The sequence below is a fragment of the Bombina bombina genome, chromosome 7 (assembly GCF_027579735.1).
Source record: "Bombina bombina isolate aBomBom1 chromosome 7, aBomBom1.pri, whole genome shotgun sequence".
Lineage (NCBI taxonomy): Eukaryota > Metazoa > Chordata > Amphibia > Anura > Bombinatoridae > Bombina > Bombina bombina.
The window spans coordinates 482,339,231-482,361,114 of NC_069505.1; positions in this window are offsets into that span (position 1 = coordinate 482,339,231).

A 21,884-nucleotide genomic window follows, 5' to 3' on the forward strand; every position below is an offset into this window, starting at 1 on the left:
TACACATAAATACACATGTATACACATAAATACACATATATACACATAAATACACATGTATACACATATATACACATAAATACACATATAAACACATAAATACACATGTATACACATAAATACACATATAAACACATAAATACGCATGTATACACATAAATACACATGTATACACATAAATACACATATATACACATAAATACACATATATACACATAAATACACATATAAACACATAAATACACATGTATACACATAAATACACATGTATACACATATAAACACATAAATACACATATATACACATATATACACAAATACACATATAAACACATAAATACACATATATACACATAAATACACATGTATACACATATATGCACATAAATACACATGTACACACATAAATACACATATATACACATAAATACACATATATACACATAAATACACATATAAACACATAAATACACATGTATACACATAAATACACATGTATACACATATAAACACATAAATACACATATATACACATATATACACAAATACACATATAAACACATAAATACACATATATACACATAAATACACATGTATACACATATATACACATAAATACACATGTACACACATATAAACACATAAATACACATGTATACACATATATACACAAATACACATATAAACACATAAATACACATATAAACACATAAATACACATGTATACACATATATACACATAAATACACATATAAACACATAAATACACATGTATACACATATATACACAAATACACATATAAACACATAAATACACATATAAACACATAAATACACATGTATACACATATATACACATAAATACACATGTACACACATATAAACACATATATACACATGTATACACATATAAACACATAAATACACATGTATACACATATATACACATAAATACACATATAAACACATAAATACACATGTATACACATATATACACATAAATACACATGTATACACATATATACACAAATACACATATAAACACATAAATACACATATAAACACATAAATACACATGTATACACATATATACACATAAATACACATGTACACACATATAAACACATAAATACACATGTATACACATATAAACACATAAATATACATGTATACACATATATACACATAAATACACATATAAACACATAAATACACATATATACACACATATATACACATAAATACACATGTATACACATATATACACAAATACACATATAAACACATAAATACACATATAAACACATAAATACACATGTATACACATATATACACATAAATACACATGTACACACATATAAACACATAAATACACATGTATACACATATAAACACATAAATACACATGTATACACATATATACACATAAATACACATATAAACACATAAATACACATATATACACATATATACACATAAATACACATGTATACACATATATACACAAATACACATATAAACACATAAATACACATATAAACACATAAATACACATGTATACACATATATACACATAAATACACATGTACACACATATAAACACATAAATACACATGTATACACATATAAACACATAAATACACATGTATACACATAAATACACATGTATACACATATATACACATAAATACACATGTACACACATATATACACATAAATACACATGTATACACATATATACACAAATACACATATAAACACATAAATACACATATAAACACATAAATACACATGTATACACATATATACACATAAATACACATGTACACACATATAAACACATAAATACACATGTATACACATATAAACACATAAATACACATGTATACACATAAATACACATGTATACACATATATACACATAAATACACATATATACACATAAATACACATGTATACACATATATACACATAAATACACATGTACACACATATAAACACATAAATACACATGTATACACATATAAACACATAAATACACATGTATACACATACATACACAAATACACATATAAACACATAAATACACATATATACACATAAATACACATGTATACACATATTTACACATAAATACACATTTATACACATATAAACACGTAAATACACATGTATACACATATATACACATGTATACACATATATACACATAAATACACATGTATACACATATATAAACATGTATACACATGTATACACATATATACACATAAATACACATATAAACACATAAATACACATGTATACACATATATACACATAAATACACATGTATACACATATATACACATAAATACACATGTATACACATAAATACACATGTATACACATATATACACATAAATACACATGTATACACATGTATACACATATATATACACACATAAATACACATGTATACACATATATACACATAAATACACATGTATACACATATATACACACATGTATACACATATATACACATAAATACACATGTATACACATATATACACATAAATACACATGTATACACATATATACACATAAATACACATATAAACACATAAATACACATGTTTAAACATATATACACATGTATACACATATATACACATAAATACACATATATACACATGTATACACATATATACACATAAATACACATGTATACACATATATACACATACATACACATGTATACACATATATACACATAAATACACATGTACACACATATAAACACATAAATACACATGTATACACATATATACACATAAATACACATGTATACACATATATACACATAAATACACATATAAACACATAAATACACATGTTTAAACATATATACACATGTATACACATATATACACATAAATACACATGTATACACATGTATACACATATATATACACACATAAATACACATGTATACACATATATACACACATGTATACACATATATACACATAAATACACATGTATACACATATATACACATAAATACACATATAAACACATAAATACACATGTTTAAACATATATACACATGTATACACATATATACACATAAATACACATGTATACACATATATACACATAAATACACATATAAACACATAAATACACATGTATACACATATATACACATAAATACACATATATGCACATAAATACACATATATACACATGTATACACATATATACACATAAATACACATGTATACACATATATACACATACATACACATGTATACACATATATACACATAAATACACATGTACACACATATATACACATAAATACACATGTATACACATATATACACAAATACACATATAAACACATAAATATACATATAAACACATAAATACACATGTATACACATATATACACATAAATACACATGTACACACATATAAACACATATATACACATGTATACACATATAAACACATAAATACACATGTATACACATATATACACATAAATACACATATAAACACATAAATACACATATATACACATATATACACATAAATACACATGTATACACATATATACACAAATACACATATAAACACATAAATACACATGTATACACATATATACACATAAATACACATGTACACACATATAAACACATAAATACACATGTATACACATATAAACACATAAATACACATGTATACACATATATACACATAAATACACATATAAACACATAAATACACATATATACACATATATACACATAAATACACATGTATACACATATATACACAAATACACATATAAACACATAAATACACATATAAACACATAAATACACATGTATACACATATATACACATAAATACACATGTACACACATATAAACACATAAATACACATGTATACACATATAAACACATAAATACACATGTATACACATATATACACATAAATACACATATAAACACATAAATACACATATATACACATATATACACATGTATACACATAAATACACATGTATACACATATATACACATAAATACACATGTACACACATATATACACATAAATACACATGTATACACATATATACACAAATACACATATAAACACATAAATACACATATAAACACATAAATACACATGTATACACATATATACACATAAATACACATGTACACACATATAAACACATAAATACACATGTATATACATATAAACACATAAATACACATGTATACACATATATACACAAATACACATATAAACACATAAATACACATATAAACACATAAATACACATGTATACACATAAATACACATGTATACACATATATACACATAAATACACATGTACACACATATATACACATAAATACACATGTATACACATATATACACAAATACACATATAAACACATAAATACACATATAAACACATAAATACACATGTATACACATATATACACATAAATACCTTATTATCTAGGGGAAGCAAATCGGATCCTATGTAATCCTGAGTACTATAAGAGATTGACTTTTAACCCTACTAAGAAATATTTGATTGGTTTGGTTAAACTTATAGATGATGGATACTACAAAGGGATCCTCACCAAAAAAGAAAAAGAATTTTTGAACCCGGGTACCCCTAGTCTGGCTTACTACTACCACCTCCCTAAGATTCATAAATGTAAGGATAACCCTCCCGGTCGCCCGATTATATCGGGGATCGGGAACCTTACGTGTAATTTATCTGAATACATAGACTCCTTTTTGAAAAAGGAAGTAAAGTGTTTACCATCATATATAAAAGACACACCAGATTTAATTAGTAAATTATCGAAATTAAAAAACCTGGATGTAAAAAATTTAGTTTGGATGACATGTGATGTGTCAGCTCTTTATTCGAATATAGCACACGAGTTAGGCATTAACTCTATTGATAAATTTTTATCTAGAGATATTTATTTACCTGAACAGCAAAAAATCTTTCTATTAGATGCCATCTCTTTTGTGCTTAAGCACAATTATTTTGTATTTCAGGAGCAGTTTTTCCTACAAATTAAGGGCACGGCCATGGGGACCAGGTTCGCCCCCAGCTTTGCTAATTTGTTTATGGGGTCCTTTGAAGAGGAGTATATATACAATTCCCCGGCGAGGGCGAGCCTGGTCTTCTATGGCCGTTTTATTGATGATTTGCTCTTTATATGGGATGGAACAGTATTGAAGGCAGAGGAATTTGTAACATCCCTCAACTCCAATAATATGGGTTTAACATTTACATCCAATATTTCAAAAGAACAAATTGAATTTTTGGATCTCACATTATATTGGGATCCAAAAGGGTCTATCTTAACTAAGACATTTTTCAAAACTGTGGATACGAATAGTTATTTGAATTTTAAAAGTAATCACTATAAACCGTGGAAAGAAAATATTCCATTCAATCAATTCTGCAGAATACGCAGAAATTGTACTGAAATGTCTGTGTTTGATGAACAATCAAAAATATTAAAAGAAAGGTTTCTTGCTAAAGAGTATCCACCAAAACTTATAGAATTAGGCTATCAAAAAGCTAGGAATAAAATAAGAGCAGATTTGTTCAATTCTGAGAAAAAGGACAAAAGGAATGTGGAAGAGGAGAGTTTGCTTTATAATTCTAAAAATAGCAATCATCCTCGATTCATTACTAGGTACAATAATAACCATCATTTAATCAAGAATATCTTACAAAAATACTGGTTCATTTTAAAAAATGATCCAGTCTTGAAACAAATTTTGGATGATACCCCTATATGCACTTTTAGAAGAGCTCAAACACTTAAAAATAAGTTGGCACCAAGTAAGATTCTAATGAAAAAACGCACAAACAGGCTGATAACTAGTTCTAAATCTAACACCAATTCTTTTTTGAACACTAAGATAGGTTTTTTTAAATGTGGGAAAAATAATTGTGGCCTTTGTAGCTATACGATGGGGAGTGTTAATGAATTTAAGTCCTCAGTCACCAATGAAAAATTCATGGTTTCTTCACACTTCACGTGTGATTCAACATTTGTGGTGTATTTGTTACAATGCAAATGTGGGGTCCAGTATGTTGGGAGAACCTCAAGACCCATCAAAAAGAGATGGGGTGAACACACGAGAAATGTAAAGAATGAATTGGTAAATCATAGTGTTCCTCGCCATAAGGGCGTATGCCATCCAGGAGAAAACGATATATTTAATATTCTCCCTATAGAACATGTAGCTCCTAAATGGGGTAGAAATAGGTTCATACACTTACGACAAAGAGAGACCTATTGGATATGGAAATTAAAAACTTTGAAACCCCATGGTCTAAATGAAAACATTGACATGGCAGCTTTTAATTGAAATATCTTTGGATTATATTTAGTTTCTTTTTTAATTGGTTTTTATCCTTTTGAGAATTGTTTTGTTATGTAGATATACGATATTGTATTTTTATTACTACATATTTATTGTGTTTTTTTATGAAATTATAAGTTCTAGTGCATCACTCATGTGGAGTTGTGACTTATGAGATGATTCCTGAGTTGGCATTTACCTTTTATTCGTTTCTATTCATATTGATATTAGTATTTTTACTCAAATAGGAATGTGTTCTTGGGAGGTGCTTTGCTGTAATTCTCGGCATGTATTTTCCATTAGATATATTATAAATTTTTGCCTATATGCATCTAATAGCTATCACTCAGTAGTTCCGCTCCCAATGAATCATGAATGACATGTATGTTGATGAGAAAATTGATCTCTTAAAAATTTAATCATTTCTATATAGGAAATCATACTGGCCTATATGGTGATATATTGGGGACCACTGCCCATTAGGTATATCTAAGTCCCTTTCCAGTAGTGTATATATGTTTATTTTTTATCACGGTGTGTATTCAAAACACTCAGCCGTGCTTTTAGATAGAAATCGGAGCGAGCCTTCAATGTCGCCATTTGAGTGACAGGTGATTCACGCTTCAGGGGCTGGTACCACACGCCCATCTTTAGGTCCAATCATAACGCTTGCCGGCTCAGTTTATCATCTCATTGGTAACAGCTTTTATGAGCATGCGCATTGTCAACTGGTGAACGCCGAGATTTGTTTTAAATAGTGTGATGACTGTTAGTTCTATACACCTGATGAAACGGTTGTTGTGACCGGGAAACGCGTAGTGTATTAGGTTTTAATAAACTTATATGTTATATTTTAACCTATCTGTCATCACGCTTGATTTTATCTTTGCTTTGAAAAGCTATTTTAACTTTATATCAGCTATCAGCTTTTGACACAATAATATTAGCTGTGCATTTGCCCTGAGGAGGACACTTGTACCATCATTGGGCACCTTTGCAACCCCAAGTACCGGTGGGGTTTCATGTAATCTTCACTTTGGCTACTGGATCGGAGTTGATCGTGAGGATAAGCTCGCTGGACAGCTTGTGAATAGTTCAGCCTGCGCTTGTGGCACTTCTCAAGTGCTCTGAATCTAGTAAGTGATCTTGTATCGTTGTGTGGGGGTCCTATTCATCTACGATTTCACACTATTGTGGCGCCTCCTTCTTTTCTCCCCTCTATCTGCAGATCGTCGCTGGTGCCATCAGTTTTGGAAGGAGTATTTGCTGCCGCATACCCGCTATCTGAGGGAACACCCGGAGGAAATAATCTCCAGTCCATGAACTTTGGATAAGAACTTTTTATTCACCCTATTTTGTTTTTAGGCACTCATTGTATGTACTGGTATTTTTATGTTATACCTCCACCAATATGTGTCTCTAACACTGTTTGATACTATGGTGCGTCTGTAACACCTCTCGCATTTATAGTTATATCATCTCAGCAACACAGTTGCTGGAGGTTGTTTTCGATATCTTTATTCATTTGATTTGGTAGACATAATAGTAACACTTTTCACTTCAAGAGTACAGTTGTGAACACATTTCACACATATTTTTAATCCTTGTCCTTTGTTGAAGAGGGCAGTCAAGCTTTTGGGATATACATCACATGATTACTTTTTGTACACATTAATCGTTTGCATATTTAGGCGCCTTCATTTTTTTATATATCACTTTTGTATACACATAAATACACATGTACACACATTTAAACACATAAATACACATGTATACACATATAAACACATAAATACACATTTATACACATAAATACACATGTATACACATATATACACATAAATACACATATATACACATAAATACACATGTATACACATATATACACATAAATACACATGTACACACATATAAACACATAAATACACATGTATACACATATAAACACATAAATACACATGTATACACATATATACACTAATACACATATAAACACATAAATACACATATATACACATAAATACACATGTATACACATATTTACACATAAATACACATTTATACACATATAAACACATAAATACACATGTATACACATATATACACATGTATACACATATATACACATAAATACACATGTATACACATATATAAACATGTATACACATGTATACACATATATACACATAAATACACATATAAACACATAAATACACATGTATACACAAATATACACATAAATACACATGTATACACATATATACACATAAATACACATGTATACACATAAATACACATGTATACACATATATACACATAAATACACATGTATACACATGTATACACATATATACACACACATAAATACACATGTATACACATATATACACATAAATACACATGTATACACACATGTATACACATATATACACATAAATACACATGTATACACATATATACACATAAATACACATGTATACACATATATACACATAAATACACATATAAACACATAAATACACATGTTTAAACATATATACACATGTATACACATATATACACATAAATACACATGTATACACATATATACACATAAATACACATATAAACACATAAATACACATGTATACACATATATACACATAAATACACATATATACACATAAATACACATATATACACATGTATACACATATATACACATAAATACACATGTATACACATATATACACATACATACACATGTATACACATATATACACATAAATACACATGTATACACATATATACACATACATACACATGTATACACATAAAAACACATAAATACACATGCATACACATATATACACATAAATACACATGTATACACATATATACACATAAATACACATGTATACACATATATACACATGTATACACATATATACACATAAATACACATAAATACACATGTATACACATATATACACATAAATACACATATAAACACATAAATACACATGTATACACATATATACACATAAATACACATATATACACATAAATACACATATATACACATGTATACACATATATACACATAAATACACATGTATACACATAAAAACACATAAATACACATGCATACACATATATACACATAAATACACATGTATACACATATATACACATAAATACACATGTATACACATATATACACATGTATACACATATATACACATAAATACACATGCATACACATATATACACATAAATACACTGCACGAAACATGTCTACGTGAGGTCTGATCGCGGACATTGTGTCTACTTCTTTTTATTAGTGCTTTTAACAGCTGCTTTTCTGCTGTCATGCTTTTACCCTTTACACGAATAAAGTACCATATTTTTTATACTACATTGGAGTCCTTATTGCGCTCATAGGCGCCCACCTATCCAAAATATTCAAATTGCATTTTTTTTTTTTTTTTTTAAATGTTGGGTTCAGCTGAATTTCATCCATGTAGGCATTCCATTTGTGCGAATATTAGACTTGGATGCGTTACCATTATTACCATTAGAATTTTTCAAACCTTTGGTTCGCCAGATTTCATCCATGTGCACATTAGTTTCGAACATAATTGGATTTTGATTTGTTATTGTTATTTCCAGTGGGAAAAGCTAATATAGGCCTAGATTTGGAGTTTTGTCGGTAACGACCCGAAAAACTAATGCCGGCTTTTTTCTGGCCGCACCATAAAAATAACTCTGGTATCGAGAGTCCACATAAAGGCTGCGTTAGGCTCCAAAAAAGGAGCGTAGAGCATTTTAACGCAGCTTCAACTCTCGATACCAGAGTTGCTTACGGACGCGGCCAGCCTCAAAAACGTGCTCGTGCACGATTCCCCCATAGGAAACAATGGGGCTGTTTGAGCTGAAAAAAAAACAAACACCTGCAAAAAAGCCGCGTTCAGCTCCTAACGCAGCCCCATTGTTTGCTATGCGGTAACCCTTCCTACGTCTGCACTTAACACTCTAACATGTACCCCGGGTCTAAACACCCCTAACCTTACACTTATTAACCCCTAATCTGCCGCCCCCGCTATCGCTGACCCCTGCATATTATTAACCCCTAATCTGCCGCTCCGTAAACCGCCGCTACTTACATTATCCCTATGTACCCCTAATCTGCTGCCCTAACATCGCCGACCCCTATATTATATTTATTAACCCCTAATCTGCCCCCCACAACGTCGCCTCCACCTGCCTACACTTATTAACCCCTAATCTGCCGACCGGACCTGAGCGCTACTATAATAAAGTTATTAACCCCTAATCCGCCTCACTAACCCTATCATAAATAGTATTAACCCCTAATCTGCCCTCCCTAACATCGCCGACACCTAACTTCAATTATTAACCCCTAATCTGCCGACCGAATCTCGCTGCTATTCTAATAAATGTATTAACCCCTAAAGCTAAGTCTAACCCTAATACTAACACCCCCCTAAGTTAAATATAATTTAAATCTAACGAAATTAATTAACTCTTATTAAATAAATTATTCCTATTTAAGCTAAATACTTACCTGTAAAATAAATCCTAATATAGCTACAATATAAATTATAATTATATTATAGCTATTTTAGGATTTATATTTATTTTACAGGTAACTTTGTATTTATTTTAACCAGGTACAATAACTATTAAATAGTTAAGAACTATTTAATAGCTAAAATAGTTAAAATAATTACAAATTTACCTGTAAAAGAAATCCTAACCTAAGTTACAAATAAACCTAACACTAGACTATCAATAAATTAATTTATTAAACTACCTACAATTACCTACAATTAACCTAACTCTACACTATCAATAAATTAATTAAATACAATTGCTACAAATAAATACAACTAAATAAACTAGCTAAAGTACAAAAAATAAAAAAGAGCTAAGTTACAAAAAATAAAAAAATATTTACAAACATAAGAAAAATATTACAACAATTTTAAACTAATTACACCTACTCTAAGCCCCCTAATAAAATAACAAAGCCCCCCAAAATAAAAAAATGCGACCGAATCTCGCCGAATCAGCCAATCGGATCAGCCAATCGGATTGAACTTGATTCTGATTGGCTGATTCCATCAGCCAATCAGAATATTCCCACCTTAATTCCGATTGGCTGATAGAATCCTATCAGCCAATCGGAATTCGAGGGACGCCATCTTGGATGACGTCATTTAAAGGAACCGTCATTCGTCGTTCAGTCGTCGGCCAGGATGGATGTTCCGCGGTGGAGGTCTTCAGGATGCTGCCGCTTCGCTCCGGATGGATGCCGCTTGGATGAAGACTTCAATCGGATGGAAGACCTCTTCTGGCCCGCTTGGATGAAGACTTCAGCCGGATCATGGACCTCTTCAGCCCCCCGCTTGGGCTTGGATCAGGACATCGGAGGAGCTCTTCTGGACCGATCGGTGAACCTGGTATGGTGAAGACAAGGTAGGATGATCTTCAGGGGCTTAGTGTTAGGTTTATTTAAGGGGGGTTTGGGTTAGATTAGGGGTATGTGGGTGGTGGGTTGTAATGTTGGGGGGCTTGGGTATTGTATGGTTTTTTTTACAGGCAAAAGAGCTGTATTTCTTGGCGCATGCCCCGCAAAGGGCCCTGTTCAGGGCTGGTAAGGTAAAAGAGCTTTGAACTTTAGTAATTTAGAATAGGGTAGGACATTTTTTTTATTTTGGGGGGCTTTGTTATTTTATTAGAGGGCTTAGAGTAGGTGTAATTAGTTTAAAATTGTTGTAATATTTTTCTTATGTTTGTAAATATTTTTTTATTTTTTGTAACTTAGTTCTTTTTTATTTTTTGTACTTTAGCTAGTTTATTTAATTGTATTTATTTGTAGCAATTGTATTTAATTAATTTATTGATAGTGTAGTGTTAGGTTAATTGTAGGTAATTGTAGGTAGTTTATTTAATTAATTTATTGATAGTCTAGTGTTAGGTTTATTTGTAACTTAGGTTAGGATTTCTTTTACAGGTAAATTTGTAATTATTTTAACTATTTTAGCTATTAAATAGTTCTTAACTATTTAATAGCTATTGTACCTGGTTAAAATAAATACAAAGTTACCTGTAAAATAAATATAAATCCTAAAATAGCTATAATATAATTATAATTTATATTGTAGCTATATTAGGATTTATTTTACAGGTAAGTATTTAGCTTTAAATTGGAATAATTTATTTAATAAGAGTTAATTAATTTCGTTAGATTTAAATTATATTTAACTTAGGGGGGTGTTAGTATTAGGGTTAGACTTAGCTTTAGGGGTTAATACATTTATTAGAATAGCGGCGAGATTCGGTCAGCAGATTAGGGGTTAATAATTGAAGTTAGGTGGCGGCGCTTTGCGGTCGGCAGATTAGGGGTTAATAAGTGGAGGCGACGTTGAGGGGGGCAGATTAGGGGTTAATAAATATAATACAGGGGTCGGCGGTGTTAGGGGCAGCAGATTAGGGGTACATAAGGATAACGTAGGTGGCGGTCGGCAGATTAGGGGTTAAAAAAATGTGTTCGAGTGTCGGCGATGTGGGGGGACCTCGGTTTAGGGGTACATAGGTAGTTTATGGGTGTTAGTGTACTTTAGAGTACAGTAGTTAAGAGCTTTATAAACCGGCGTTAGCCCAGAAAGCTCTTAACTACTGACTTTTTTCCTGCGGCTGGAGTTTTGTCGTTAGATGTCTAACGCTCACTTCAGAAACGACTCTAAATACCGGAGTTATAAAAATCCCATTGAAAAGATAGGATACGCAATTTACGTAAGGGGATCTGCGGTATGGAAAAGTCGCGGCTGGAAAGTGAGCGTTAGACCCTATTTTGAGTGACACCAAATACCGGCGGTAGCCTAAAACCAGCGTTAGGAGCCTCTAACGCTGGTTTTCACGGCTACCGCCAAACTCTAAATCTAGGCCATAGAGAGTAAATATTAACAAAAAATCTTACATTATAGGATTTGAACAATTAAAAGATCTTATCTTTCAATGTTAAAAGAACATACAACTACTATATGACTAAATCCAGCATTTAGTACCTGATTGGCTGTCCCTTACATCAGTCATTAGTAATACTAAAGCGGGATTGGACAGGGGAGGGGACAATGAAGAAATGAATGGTAAGACCCCCTGTACATCATTACAAACAAAGGAGCTTACTAACCAATCAATATAGCTCCTTCCCCCATTTCTGTAATTTTCTTTGGTGCAAAACAGCATAAACGAATGAACGAATGTACAAATCAATTTTGTCCAATAATGTATTCAATTGGTCATATATCAAACAACTTGACAAATCAGCTAAATATAATCGAACTTGCATTTGTCCAATGCCTAAATGCACATCTCTAATACATACACACATACATGTATTTACACATAGATACTGTATATGCATTGAAACCCTTTCCAGCCAAACACTTTGCCATATACCATATCCCTTTTAACCCTTTGTAAAACTTTTTTATTAATATTAAAATGATATTTTGTATTAAAAAGTATATTTATGAGTGTAATACTGCATTTTAATATGTTTTGTGATTTTTTTTTTTGACCCTTACAATTTACTTTAGGTGTCAACCCCCGCTAAATATTCTAGCGCAGTTTCGTCTTCCACTCGATCACAAACTAAAACTTGTAACACCAGCTCCAGAGTAATGTAACCTGTGCTAACCCATCTCTGTAAATCTGATCTACCATGTACTTGTTATATCAAGTTGCGTGCTAATGTTAGTGTGGTCTAGCGTGGTACAGCGATATTACTTGTAAGAGATGTGCAGGCCAGAAAATTTCATTTTGGATGAAATTTTTGTTTTGGATATTCAAGAAAATTCGGTGGCTGCACTGTTTGAATTTTCGTTAAACAAATGTAAATATTTCAAAGCTACAGGTAAATACCTTAACGCGCTCTGGAGAGCATACTAACCCGATCCTATTGTTGCCAGAACCTGGCTTAACGCTCTCGATTCCCAGGACCTGCACTAACTTTAGTTAGCTATCCAGCTTATTAAAGGAAAGTATTTAACCCTTACAAATGTTTTAAGGAAACGAATGAATACTGACAAATTTCATCGGTATTTTTCGTTTTCTTTCATTTTTGTTAGTGCATTCCTTTGGATTTTCATTTTCGTTAAAAAAAAAAAAAGAAAATCCCATTTTCGTGATGTTTGTGAATTTGTCTGAAAATGAATGCACATCTCTACTGCTTATCATGACCAGCGCCATCATTAGCGCAAGATTTGTAATCTAGTCCATAATGTATCCTGCACTAGCCAGGATGTTGTAGCTAGTAACATGGATCAAAAAGATTCTTTATTAAAGGAACACTTAAGGCAGTAGAATTACATTATTAACACGTGCATAATAAAAAGACAATGCACTAGCACTTACTCTGAATTTAAAATTAGCAGTAGATTATTTTCCAACAATTTTTATTTTTTCTCCCATTTTCAGTCCCCCTGTATCATGTGACAGACATCAGCCAATCACAGACTAGTATACGTATACCCTGTGAGCTTGTGCACATGCTCAGTAGGATCTTGTTCCCCAGAAAGTGTGAATATAAAAAGACTGTGCAAAATTTGTTAATGGAAGTAAATTAGAAAGTGTCTTAAAACTGCTGCTCTCTATCTGAATCACAAAAGTTTATTCTGACTTGAGTGTCCCTTTAATTAAACAAAGAGGAAAAAGAAGCGCTGAGTCTTACAGTAGATCCACGAAAGTTCTTTATTGGAAACAGGCTTCTACAGGAGACACCAGGTAACTCCTATCTGACACGTTTCGCGCATGCGTACATGCGCTTCATCCCTTTAATTAACAGCTTGTGTATAATCACAACAAGGAAATCGACAGATTGGAATATTTAACCCGTAGGAAATTAAGAAAAATATGCCTTTTCCTTATTGATTGCTCCTTTATTTGCTGATAAGTGTAATATTTAATAGCGTCTCTATAGGACAAGCTGGGTATCTAACTCTCCTTGATCCCGTTAATGGACAATAATAGCTACAAACCGTGAACTTGTTAGCTTGTGTGCCCTAAAGCGTCACTTACACCAGATGACAGCAACACAATGTAATGATTACCGTAATTAAGGCTGCTTCCATAAATTGTGTACAAATCTTCAGCACTTTAGGTAGAGCATAGAATAAACAATATATAACTTGTGTAACGGTGTGTCGCTGCAAGTTATCTGTCATTTTGCTCCAGGGAGTGCGCCAAGTGAACCTATTAGTGCTGAAAAAGGGAGAATGCTGGGAAATCAGATCACTTTTTATTGGAAACGTCTAATAAAGCAAAGCAATGAGTATACATTAGGCAATACTTCAAGTTGTTAATGGCTCATTAATTGTTAAATATGGCGTACACTGCTAGGTAGATAGATCACTATAATTACACACAGAGGGAACTTCATGTCATCCCGCGACAAAACACTTTGTGGAAGAGGTTTCTGCAAATTCTCCTCTCAACAATTTGCTGCTTATTCGATTCTGTGTTCTGCTTGGAAGCAGCTCTGCTTATAAATCTAGCAGGTTTCATGGTTTAGTTAAAGGGACAGTCAAGTCACAAAAAACTTTCATGATTTAAATAGAGAATGTAATTTTAAACAACTTCCCAATTTACTTTTATCACAAATTTTTATTTGTTCTCTTGGTATTCTTAGTTGAAAACTAAACCAAGGAGGTTCATATGCTAATTTCTTAGACTTTGAAGACTGCCTCTAATCTGAATGCATTTTAACCACTAGAGGGCATTAGTTCATGTGTTTCATATACATAACATTGAGCTCATGCACGTGAAGTGACCTAGGAGTGAGCACTGATTGGCTAAAATGCAAGTCTGTCAAAAGAACTGAAATAAAGGGGCAGTCAGCAGAAGCTTAGATACAAGGTAATTACAGAGGTAAAATATGTATTATTATTACTGTGTTGGTTATGCAAAAATGGGGAATGGGTAATAAAAGGATTATCTTTCTTTTTAAACTACAAAAATTCTGGTGTTGATTTTCCTTTTAAAGTCCCTGATGCATAAAGGTTTAATCAATCTGCACTCAACCTATCAGCATCTCTAGACTTTATTAACCCTTTCCCTGCTAAGCCTTTTTTCATCCTAGTGCTGAGCCAATTTTTAGCTTTTTTGGCTAAATACATTTAAACCCTATTGTAGGTCAAATTTCAATGAGCGACCCACACAAATTAGTTTTTTTTTTTTTCAGCAGGCCCAGCAGATTCACAATATGACAATAATATATTTATAATTCATGTCATCTGAGATAGCTGCTGCAAAAACTGAAAAAAAAAAGTCTATTTTTGCATAGATTTTAGTAAATAAGGGGGGTATCTGGGGGCCACAGGCAAAGTGTTCTTCTCCCAGGGGGGGCACTTAAATGAGTGCTCTGGAACTTAATATACTAGAGACCAGAAGTGACATTTACCCAAGTAGTAGTGCATGATGGGAGTTGTAGTCCTCAATAGACATACACAGTGTATATTTATCTTGTGAGTGCCAAGTGAAGTGATCATTCTGGAACTGAATAAAAAGTGACATTTATCTAAGCAGTGCATAATGGGAGTCTACACTGCACAATGCTTGTCTTTATATTTATCTTGTGAGTGCTTGTAAAGTACTTCCTACACCTCTTAGAACGCCCAAAACAATGATAGGGCCAAATTAATTATTTACCTAATAAACAAGGGAGGGACAGATTAGCTTGACGGTCACAATTGGCCCAAGGGTCAGTACTTTTAGACCACTAATGGATGGTGATGCATGACTAGAATAGCTACCCAGATCTACCATCAGAATAGAGAAACACCTTGCATCATTTTTCTGATAGCTGCATCTCAGGTTATGGTATCTTGGGGTCCATTGGTAGACCACTTCAGAATGTGCCATTTATTAATTATCACTTTTCACACAGACCTAACTTCCCTTCTAGCTTAGTTTTAAATATGGTCTGTTTATCTATAGAAATAAAGAATATACTACAAGCTGGGAGATCTCCTCATGGAATAAAGGTTAATAAGCGAGGAACGCATTGAGAATTGGTTATCACTTTATAATCTAATTATTCCTCCTGAGATCTAGTAAGGTCCTTTCTAGCAGTAGCAGTTATATTACCTAACAATATCAGTATATTCTGCTGTTACTAGTGGGACATTGTCTCCCTGTTGAATTTGTGTTTGAAGTTTCTATCTACAGTTTCTGTAAATTGAGACTTGTCAACACTATGACTAGACATATTGTTTGTTTGTCACAATCCCAGACAAGTATCTATTTAGATGATGTATATTTAACAATGCACATCCTACTGTTATATAAGTCTTTTTTTTATCTTATGAAACACATTTATAGAAATGATAATGCTCTGTGTGGGTAACACTTTGATTTGTCATTCATTCAACACAAAGTTAATTTTTCTTATGTTTATTTAGAACTTTCATTCAGTCATCATGTGCAGAAAATGTCATTCAGGGGAGATGTATGAATCACACAAGGCAATTTCAGTCAGCCATAGACAGAACATATTAACACTTAAAGGGACAGTCAACACCAGAGTTTTTGTTGTTTTAAAAGATAGATAATCCCTTAATTACCCATTCCCCAGTTTTGCATAACCAACACAGTTATAATTATACACGTTTTTATCTGATTACCTTGTATCTAAGCCTCTGCAGAATGCCCCCTTATTTCAGTTCTTTTGACAGACTTGCATTTTAGCCAATCAGTGCTCACTCCTTGGTAAATTCAATGTTATCTATATGAAACATATAAACTAATGCCCTTAAAATTGGTGATAAATGTAAATTGGAAAGTTGTTTCAAATGACACGCCCTATCTGAATCATGAAAGTTTTTTTTTGACTTGACTGTCCCTTTAAAGGGATGCTAAACACATTTTTTTTTTCTTTCATGGTTCAGATAGAGCAGCCATTTTAAGCGACTTTTAATTTACTCCTATTATCAATTTGTATTTGTTCTCTTGCTATCTTTATTTGAAAAAGCAGGAACCTGGGTTATGCTTGCTTATTATAGCTAAATGTAGCCGAAAATAAGCAAGTGCTATCCAGGGTACTGAACCTAAAATGTGCTGGCTCCTTAACTTTACATTCCAGCTTTTGAAAAAAAGATAGCAAGAGATAATAGGAGTAAATTAGAAAGTTGGTTAAAATCACATCTGAATCATGAAAATTTGAGTTTAGTATCCCTTTAAGTGTTAATATGTTCTGTCTATGGCTGACTGAAATTGCCCTGTGTGATTCATACATCTCCCCTGAATGTTATTTTCTGCATATAATGACTAAGGTTTCCATTTCTAATTCCAGCGCTGAGATATAGCTTTTAAAGCTCCCTTGGACATAGGATTGCCACCTCAGCCATATTTATCTGGAAAGTTATGAGTTACACATGCTGCAGGATATGCAGGGAGGAACATGACAAAATAACATTATTCTTGCCCACCCTGCAGCATGTGTAATTAAAGGGATATGAACCCCACATTTTTTCTTTCAGAATTCAGATAAGGGGGCCTATTTATTAAATGCCTGTCCGACATGATTCGATCAGCGGATCATGTCCGACAGACATCGCTGAATGCAGAGAGCAATACGCTCTCCGTATTCAGCATTGCATCAGCAGCGCAAGTGAACTGCTGGTGCAACACCGCCCCCTGCAGATTCGCGGTCAATCGGCCACCAGCAGGGGGTGTCAATCCACCCGATCGTATTCGATCGGGTTGATTTCACGCAAGTTCTGTCCTCCTCCTCAGAGCAGGCGGACAGGTTATGGAGCAGCGGTCTTTAGACCGCTGCTTCAAAACTGGTGTTTCTGGTGAGGCTGAAGGCTCGCCAGAAAAATGGCCCTCCGTATGGAGATTGAGAAATGGGCCCCAAAGCATGTGATTTAAAACAACTTTCCAATTTACTTGCATTATCTAAATTGTTTTGTTCTCTTGGTATCTTTTGTTGAAAAAGGATACCTAGGTTGGCTCAGGAGCTGCTGATTGGTGGCTGCACATATATATCTCATGTTGTTAGCGCACAAAACGCATTAACTAGTTTAATGCATTGCTGCTTCTTTAACAAAGGATACCAAAAGAATAAAGAATATTAGATAATAGAAATACATTGGAAAGTTGTTTAAAATTGCATTCTCTATCTGAATCATGAAAGAAAAATTAGGGTTTTATGTTTATTTAATAACTGTCCAGGTTAACATGGCCGAGGTGGAGACATTAATACTGCAGAAGGCTCTAAGAAGCCCTTGCAAATTAATCTTACAGAAAAAAAGAAATGTCATCATATAACATTTCTGCTCTAGGCTACACAACCCAGGTTCTGAATTACATTAGAGGGTGCAGACTTCCAAAATGATTGACAAGCCTTGTTCTCAGACAACTGGTTGCATGAGAACTAGACATGGGTTAACTTTCGGGATTCTGCATTCATCTGTGAAACAAATGCTGAATATGACTGCAGACAGCTGCATTTGTTTCGTTTAGGTGCCAGATGTATCAGTGTGAAAGTGGAAAACACAAAGATATGGGTTTTCACAGATCTCTGTGTGTTAATCTTTCACACTGATATATCTAGCATAGAAACAAAACAAATGCCGCTGCCTGAATCCCACAATTTTGCCCATGAAAATCTCAAATTTCAGCCGTGGGTGCAAGGTCATTTTCCCCAGTTTAGAGTGGACAGGTTCTCTGTGGTCTTTGCCACTATGCACTGAGCTATAGCCCATGAATCTAAGCTCAATATCACATTCTGCACAAAACAACACAGGTGTTGAGTTTACTCTATGGGGCCTATTTATTAGTTCCCAAATGCATCCGTTTCCACGTGAGCCTTCAGGCTTGCCAAAAACAGGAGATAAGAAGTAGCAGTCTTAAAACCGCTGCTCCTTAACTTGTCCGCCACCTCTCATACAACTTGTTCCAGAAATGGTCTTACTTTTATGCTCTTGATAAAGGCTTTTTTAGCCGAAACGCGTTGAGCTGTATTTTAAATAAACCTGAAGCTGCATCTGAAGACACCATTGTGATGTTTTTAATAAAAGGCTGATTTTAACTGAAATCTTGTGAGTACAACCTGTTTGTGCGCCTACCACACGGTTTGAAACTTGCTACACTATTGTGAGCCTTTTATCTTGGAGGTGAAAGAAGTCCGGTTAACTAATATTTCTGGCGGACAGCAATCAGACTGATCTGATACGATCAGGTTGATTGACACCCCCTGCTAGCAGCCAATTGGCCGCAAATGTGCAGGGGGCGGCATTGCACAAGCATTGCTTGTGCAATGATAAATGCTGATAGCGTATGCTGTCTGCATTTATCGATGTCCGTCTGCACATTAGTAAATCCGCCCCTTTGTCATTGTTCACTGAACTTTGACCCATGAACCCAAGTTGAATATCACATTCTGCACAAAACAACCCAGGTGATGAATCTACTCTATGTCATTGTGCACTGAGCTATAGTTAGGGGTCAAATCCTACAAAACAAAAAGTGTGGGAACTCACCAAGATTTCCACCCCCCTCGCAATTAATATTGTTTTATACACACACTGTATGTATATAATCTCTACAATTTGGTTAATGAAAGCAAATTAAAACCAATCAAGGGTTGAATGGTTGCCTTTGGGTCTGAGACTCCTCCTCTGTCACAGATTCTCATCCACTTAAGGTGCAATAGTCCTATTTCTGCTGAGGGGAGCTAAATAACCCCAGAGCAAGCCACACAGAAATGTAAGCACCATGTGTTACACACATTGCAGGGTGTTACAAACTGCTGTTTGTAACTGGCCCTTTAAATGGAAAATTGCCCTGCTTCCCTGGATTTTGGAGAAGCCTATTTGCCAGCCTCCTTCCACATGACTATGGCCCCTGGAAGATTGTGCCCCTGAGGACATATTGACTTTTATTGGGTGTGTATGGCCCTTTAAGAACCGTCTGGGGACATATTGTGACTTTGGTGAACAATGCCCCTTTAAGACTATGTCCCCAGACCTGTGAAATGACTTGTCCCTGGCTTTCTCCCACTTGGTTCAGTTTCATTGTGTGCCATTAAGTGCTATGTGACAGACCCTTCGGTCAGAACTACAGAGATAACTTTGTTCAGCTTCAAGAAGCATTCTAAATACAAGTTTGCTGGGATCAGCTCTAATTAAGTTTAGTGATAAACTTTCCCATTGTCTAATCAGACTTCTAGTAGTGATAAGGTGGACTGCATTGTTTTATTGTGTGTAAAATGTTATCTGCTGAAGTAATGTTGTGGCCTGTCAAAGGGAGTGTCTCTCTATCTAATATCAAATGTGTGATGGGGGATTTTATGCCTCCCCCTGAGAGTGTCCTGTTTGCATGTAACCTCAATAAAAAGCAGGCTGTGTGCTCCAGCACATGAGACCTATTTCTGTCCCTCTAACTTGTAGCTTTGACTCATGTT